Raw genomic sequence first — 7,682 nt, 5'->3', positions numbered from 1 at the left:
GCCAGAGCAATTAGACAAGAAAAAGAAATACAAGGCATCAAAATTGGAAAGGAAGAAGTAAAACTATCACTGTTTGCAGATGATATGATACTATACGTCGAAAACCCTGAAAAATCCACAGCAAAACTACTAGAGCTAATAAACGAGTACAGCAAAGTGGCAGGTTACAAGATCAACATTCAAAAATCTGTAGTGTTTCTATACACTAGTAATGAACAAGCTGAGGGGGAAATCAAGAAACAAATTCCATTTACAATTGCAGATAAAAGAATAAAATACTTAGGAATAAATTTAACTAAAGAGACAAAAGACCTATACAAAGAAAACTACAAGAAACTGTTCAAAGAAATCACAGAAGACCTAAATAGATGGAAGGGCATACCATGTTCATGGATTGGAAGACTAAATATAGTTAAGATGTCAATTCTACCTAACTTGATTTATAGATTCAACACATACCAATCAAAATCCCAACAACTTACTTTTCAGAAATAGAAAAACCAATAAGCAAATTTATCTGGAAGGGCAGGGTGCCCCGAATTGCTAAAAGTATCTTGAGGGAAAAAAAACGAAGCTGGAGGTCTCACACTGCCTGACTTTAAGGCATATTATGAAGCCACAGTGGTCAAAACAGCATGGTATTGGCATAAAGATAGATATATTGACCAATGGAATTGAATAGAGTGCTCAGATATAGACCCTCTCATCTATGGACATTTGATCTTTGATAAGGCAATCAAGCCAACTCATTTGGGACAGAACTGTCTCTTCAATAAATGGTGCCTAGAGAACTGCTTATCTTTATGCAAAAGAATGAAAGAGGATCCTTATCTCACACCCTATACAAAAGTTAACTCAAAATGGATCAAAGATCTAAACATTAGGTCTAAGACCATAAAACAGTTAGTGGAAAATGTAGGGAGATATCTTATGAATCTTATAATTGGAGGCGGTTTTATGGACCTTACACCTAAAGCAAGAGCACTGAAGAAAGAAAGAAAGAAATGGGAGCTTCTCAAAATTAAATACTTCTGTGCATCAAAGAACTTCATCAAGAAAGTAAAAAGACAGCCTACACAATGGGAGACAATATTTGGAAACGACATATCAGATAAAGGTCTAGTATCCAGAATTTATAAAGAGATTGTTCAACTCAACCACAAAAAGACAGCCAACCCAATTACAAAATGGGAAAAAGACTTGAACAGACACTTCTCAGAAGAGGAAATACAAATGGCCAAAAGGCACATGAAGAGATGCTCAACGTCCCTAGCCATTAGAGAAATGCAAATCAAAACTGCAATGAGATATCATCTCACACCCACCAGAATGGCCATTATCAACAAAACAGAAAATGACAAGTGCTGGAGAGGATGTGGAGAAAGAGGCACACTTATCCACTGTTGGTGGGAATGTCAAATGGTGCAACCACTGTGGAAGGCAGTTTGGTGGTTCCTCAAAAAGCTGAATATAGAATTGCCATATGACCCAGCAATACCATTGCTAGGTATCTACCCAGAGGACTTAAAGGCAAAGACCCAAATGGACACTTGCACACCAATATTTATAGCAGCATTATTTATAATTGCAAAGAGATGGAAACAGCCAAAATGTCCATCAACATATGAGTGGCTAAACAAACTGTGGTATATACATATGATGGAATATTATGCAGCTTTAAGACAGAATAAAGTTATGAAATATGTAACAACATGGATGGACCTTGAGAACATTATGCTGAGTGAGACTAGCCAAAAACAAAAGGACAAATACTGTATGGTCTCACTGATATGAACTGACATTAGTGAATAAACTTGGAATATTTCATTGGTAACAGAGACCATCAGGAGATAGAAATAGGGTAATTGGAGTGGAGGGGATACAGACTGTGCAACAGGACTGGATAAAAAAACTCAGAAATGGACAGCACAATACTACCTAACTGTAATGTAATTATGTTAAAACACTGAATGAAGCTGCATGTGAGAATGATAGAGGGAGGAGGGCTGGGGACATAAATGAAATCAGAAAGAAAGATAGATGTTAAAGATCGAGATGGTATAATCTAGGAATGCCTAGAGTGTATAATAATATTGAAATGTACAATGTACAAATTTTAAAAATGTTTTTGCATGAGGAAGAACAAAGGAATGTCATTATTGCAGGGTGCTGAAAATAAATGATAATTAATACTTCAGAATGTCACCTTATGTGTGAGACTAAAGCGAAAAATGTTTATTTGTTACAAAATTTAGATTTTGACTAGAGCATTTCCTAATATAACTCATATAGATAGTTTGATTGAACATCATAAGTACTTGGTATCTCAGGTAGCACATGAGATTTTGTTGGTTTGTCCAGAGTGATCCCCCGATGAATCCCAGAATGATTTGATCAGTGACTGGAAAAGTATTTGCAAGCCCCCTTCAGGGAATGGTGAGAATGGGGAGAAATTCAACTTCCCCAAGTTGAATTCTTGATATTCTCATAAGCAGTGGGGACAACCAAAGCTATAGGCTGAGCCCCCAGGCTTGGGGTTTGTTCACATGAAACTTAACCCCACAAAGGATAGGTCAAGTCTACTTAAAATTCAGGCCTAAGAGTCACCCCCACGAGAGCCTCTTTTGTTGTTCAGATGTGGCCCTTCTCTCCAGCCAACACGATGAGTAGTCTCACCACCCTCCCCTTCTCTGCGTGGGACATGACTCCCAGGGGTGTGGACTTTCTTGGCAACGTGGGACACAGATCCTGGAATGAGCTGACACTCAGCATCAAGGGACTGAGAAAAACCCTACAATGAGCTGAGAATTAACATCAAGGGATTGAGAGAAACTTCTTGACCAAGAGGGGGAAGAGTAAAATGAGACAAAGTGTCTATGGCTGAGAGATTCCAAACAGAGTCGGGAGGTTATCCTGGAGGTTATTCTTATGCATTAAGTAGATATTACCTTGCTGTTCAAGATGTAGTGGAGAGGCTAGAAGGAATTGCCTGAAAATGTAGTGCTGTGTTCCAGTAGCCATGTTTCTTGATGATGATTGAACAATGATATAGCTTTCACAATGAGACTCTGTGAATGTGAAAACCTTGTGTCTGATGCTCCTTTTAGCTACTATATCAGCAGAAGAGTAGAACATATGGAATAAAAATAAATAATAGGGGGAACAAATGTTAAAATAAATTCAGTTTGAAACGCTAGTGGTAAATGAAAGCGAGGGGTAAGGGGTATGGTATGTATAGTCTTTTTTTTCTCTATTATCATTTTATTTCTTTTTCTGTTGTCTTTTTATTTCTTTTTCTAAATCGATGCAAATGTACTAAGAAATGACGAATATGCAACTATGTGATGATATTAAGAATTACTGATTGTATATGTAGAATGGAATGATATCTAAATGTTTTGTTTGTTAATTTTTTTTAATTAATAAAAAAAAGTTTAAAAAAAAAATTCAATGCAACCGTTCAAGTGAAGTCAACCGGGGCGGTGTTGGGGGATGGCGGGAGGGATAAAAAAAAAAGGGGGGGGGGGAAACTTGAGTATCTCTAACACCTATCTCTGAAGAACATTGTGAAGATTAAATGAAATAACATACATGAAAGCACAATTCCTGGTACATAATAAGTAATCAATAAACATTAGCTGTCTCCATAATCTTTATTATTGTAGCAGATAATCAATAAATTTCCCTTTCCTACTTTCTCTTACAAAGGGAAGTGGAACCTGTGCAAATCTGAATTCTGGCAGAAGAATTTAGCAGAGCCGTGAGTGGTGTGTTCATAGCTTGTTGCATTACTAGTATATTTCTTCAACTCTAAGATGCACATCTTTGTTTCTAAAATTGGGGTTGCATCTTAAAAACAATGTGACATTTAATATGGTATGTTCTTCCTTCTAGAAACCTCTTATTAAAACAAAGATGTGTCTTACAATTGATTAGGGTTCAGAAATGAGGAAGTAACGTAATTATTATGTTGTTGCCATAGCAAGTGTGACAATTTTAATACAAGAATAGCTAAACTACTAGGAAGTGAAGTCCAGGTCTTAGTTTTTTTTTGCACTGCAGCAAATCCACCACAATGGTCATAACCTTTAGAAGATCATGGGTCTTCTATTAATAACCCAATTGTTCCCAGATCTCTCAGCAGTCTGTAGTTATTCAAATTGCATTGGCCCCCACATTTTGCTGATTCTATTCCCTCAGTGTCAAGCTTCAGGACTTCAGCACTCCCCTCTGAGACTCCCCAGCTATTTCTGGCAGTACCGTATGTTCGGAGCTAGCCCTTCCATGTACTTCTGCTCTGTGGTCCTTATAGACGTACGTTCTGTGCCGAGCTTCCTGTTGCTGCTCCTGGCCCTGCCCTCTGAGAACCCTGCTTCCCAGTCCAGGAGGTTTATCTCTCAGTACCCAAAATGTTTACATCCCCTAGATAAATTTCCCTGCTTATTTAAGGGCCTAATAGACTGACACCTACCACTATCTAGTTCAAATAATTTGGGTTCCCTGCAGATGCTCCAGTAGCTCAGTCTGCCTTTGTTGGTACCAAAGAGTGGGGAGGGGTGGCAGTAAACGTAGTGAGAAGCAAATGTCAATCTCATTCTTTAGAGGATGTACTAAAAATCCTGCTCCCTTTTTAATGCAACCTCTGAATTTCTAGAGCCCACCTAGAGAAACATGCTCACCCATGAGTTCCTTGAAAGAGCACAGTCCACATATATCCACCAGCCTATTCCTGGCTTATATGTTAGGTCTGTCCATTTCCCTCTGCTAGAGGCCTTCCCACTCTTGTCTCAGGACTTATCTTCCGGGATGTTATCCGTTCTCTGATAAGTAAAAAAGAAAATAAAAGTCAAAATTTCTATGAAGGGAGGCACTGTTCCCTCATTTTCCCCATCTAAATGAGAAAAGGAAATAAGAACTCTTTCCATTATAAACTTCCCCAAAAGTCTGCCCATATTACCCTTTAGCTTTTTATTTTTTGTAGTTTTTTAAAAATTTTTATTAATTTTTAAAAAAAAAATATATATAACAAGAAAGAAACACAAACATTCTTAACATATGATCATTCCGTTCTACATATATAATCAGTAACTCACAATATCATCACATAGTTGCATATTCATCATCATGATCATTTCTTAGAACATTTGCATCAATTCAGAAAAAGTAAAAAGACAACAGAAAAAGAAATTAAATGAAAACAGAAAAAAAAATTATACATACCATACCCGTTACCCCTCCCTTTCACTGATCACTAGCATTTCAAACTAAATTTATTTTAACATTTGTTCCCCCTATTATTTTAGGTTTTCACAATCACACAGTCACGTTGTGAAAGCTATATCATTATATGATCATCTTCAAGAAGCATGGCTGTGAAAGGTTTAGGAGGCGAAAGGGTGAGAAAGAAGAAAGGTACACCAGGAAATTTAAAGTGGGGGGAAGGGGTTTATTTCTGCGCTACCGGGCAGAACTCACCAAACCCAAGATGGAGGGAAGTGAGTGCGCATGTGGGCTTCGTTGCGGGCAGCTTTTAAGGATGGAGGTCAGGTGACATCTGGAAGGGGCAGTTCATTAGCTCCAGAAGTCAGGTTGGGAGGGGTGACACAGCCTCCACAGCTCCAGTTGCAGTGTCTTTCCCCATTCTGCCGACCTAACAGGCTACTGGAACACAGCTCTACATTTTCAGGCAGTTTCCGCCAGCCTCTCCATTACATCTTGAATAACAAGGTGATTTGCCCTTCATCCTCAGTTTTAAGGATTTTCTTATTCAAGGTCTAGGAGCATTCCTAGAATCACTAGTGTTTCTGCAAACAGTGGAAGAAAAAAGCATTCTCTGAATTTACAGTTCAGGGAGCTCTTGCTACCCTTTTTAGAGCTTTACATATACAGCCGTAATATTTCCAACAATTAGGATCCTTATCTTTTAACCTAGGGAAGTTCCTACATCTTTTGCATTTCCCTTTTCTCTCCATCCTTCCATCTCCCTATCTTTCCTCTTCGGTCTACTTCCAAGGATCTGTAAAGAAAATTCCTTCTTGCAAGCCCCTTCCTCCAAAGCATATCAACTCATACAAATGATTATTGGGTGGGGCAGGGTGATCCCATTACTTTTTCAGATACAAATTCTGAATTTTAATTTAGATTCCCCCAGAATCCCTGCCACACTTATATATACCACACACTAGTGAGTAAATTTGGGCTTCAGAGAAGAAAATTCTATTCTATAATACACTTTAGTATTCTTTAAAAGCTAATTAGACCAAAGAAGGCAATTGCTGTATGAAAAGGAATTCTAAATTGACTTTTAGTTCTCAGATTACAAAATGGCTCCCAGCACCCACAAGGTGGGCTGATAAAATCAGGCTTCAGAAATGGCAGCTTAGAGAAAGTGACTTTCAGGAAATAGGACAAGAAAAAGAGGCCTAAGCTCTGACCAATCAGTTTCAGACAAGTTCCATTCCGCCTCCATGTTCCAATAAGCCATTGAAATGGAACTCACCTCACAACCGCCATTTCCCTCTTTTTTTTTTTTTTTTTAATATAATTTCTCAATGCCAACCCACCCTCACCTGCCAATGTTTTGGAGCATCTGCTTTTATTTGTTGTTGCCCAATTCATGGATTGTTATACTGTTAATAAAGCTTTCTTCTTTCTATTTCAGTAGTGGTTTTTTTGACAGCTGAAAGAACTTGTCATCTTGGTCCTAAATGAAGATCAACAATCCACTGAGATACAGATTGATAGCTATAACTCTTGCAGCTATAAATTACAGCCAGTATACCTATTTAAACTAGAGAATATCTCTGGGGAGGGTGACTCATGGCATGCATTATTAATGGAGCTGGGCTATGATGTGAGGTAGTGGTGAAAATAACTTACAAAATGAAATTAAATATAATATTCTGGCTTTCTGCAAGAACAGCCCTACTACCAATTTCTCCTCCTATTCTTGAAATATCCTGACTAGATTAGGGTTTAACTATATGCTTTATTTTCAGGCCCAATATAATATTTAAATATTCATTCCAGGTAATTCAGCTAAAATGAACAAAATGTTCATAGCAGTACTTCTGAAATAATAGAAATAAAGCCCTGGAGAATCCAATTTGGTTAAATCTTGGAATTCAAATTACTAGGACTTTAAAGTGAGTTCTTTAGAAGCAATATAAACCACTAATGTGGAACATTTTACAAGTTGATGTAGTCAGGAAGCTCTATATTGATCATTTATAACAAAACCAATTGGCACAAATCATTTCTAGATTCAAGTCTCAGTCACAACAATCTCATTTCTCCCTTTCCCAAACAACCCTGAAATTTTCTTTTTCATTCAAGTTTCAGTGATTTTATTTATGAAACATAAAATATATAGGCATCTAAACATTAAAAAAATTGTTTTATCATTTACTTTTATATTTACAAATGATACTAGATAATACATTGGAATGATATAAATCCATCACTCCTACAAGAGAAATAATTCAAAGGTCATTTTTCACTAAAAATGGGTCATTATTGTCATTCTTATAAACAAAGAATAACAAACCATTGCTAGATTAAAAATACTTTTCAAGTTCTTTCTTCAAAATATTGAATCAAATATTCACTCTGCATCAAATATTTTTACTGTTTTAGGGCCTAAATAAATAACATCAAAACCCTTTCTATGTCAGATGAATAGT

Source organism: Tamandua tetradactyla, chromosome 2 (assembly GCF_023851605.1).
Source record: "Tamandua tetradactyla isolate mTamTet1 chromosome 2, mTamTet1.pri, whole genome shotgun sequence".
NCBI classification, from domain to species: domain Eukaryota; kingdom Metazoa; phylum Chordata; class Mammalia; order Pilosa; family Myrmecophagidae; genus Tamandua; species Tamandua tetradactyla.
The sequence above is the reverse complement of the archived record's forward strand: the minus strand, read 5'-3'. Positions refer to the sequence as shown.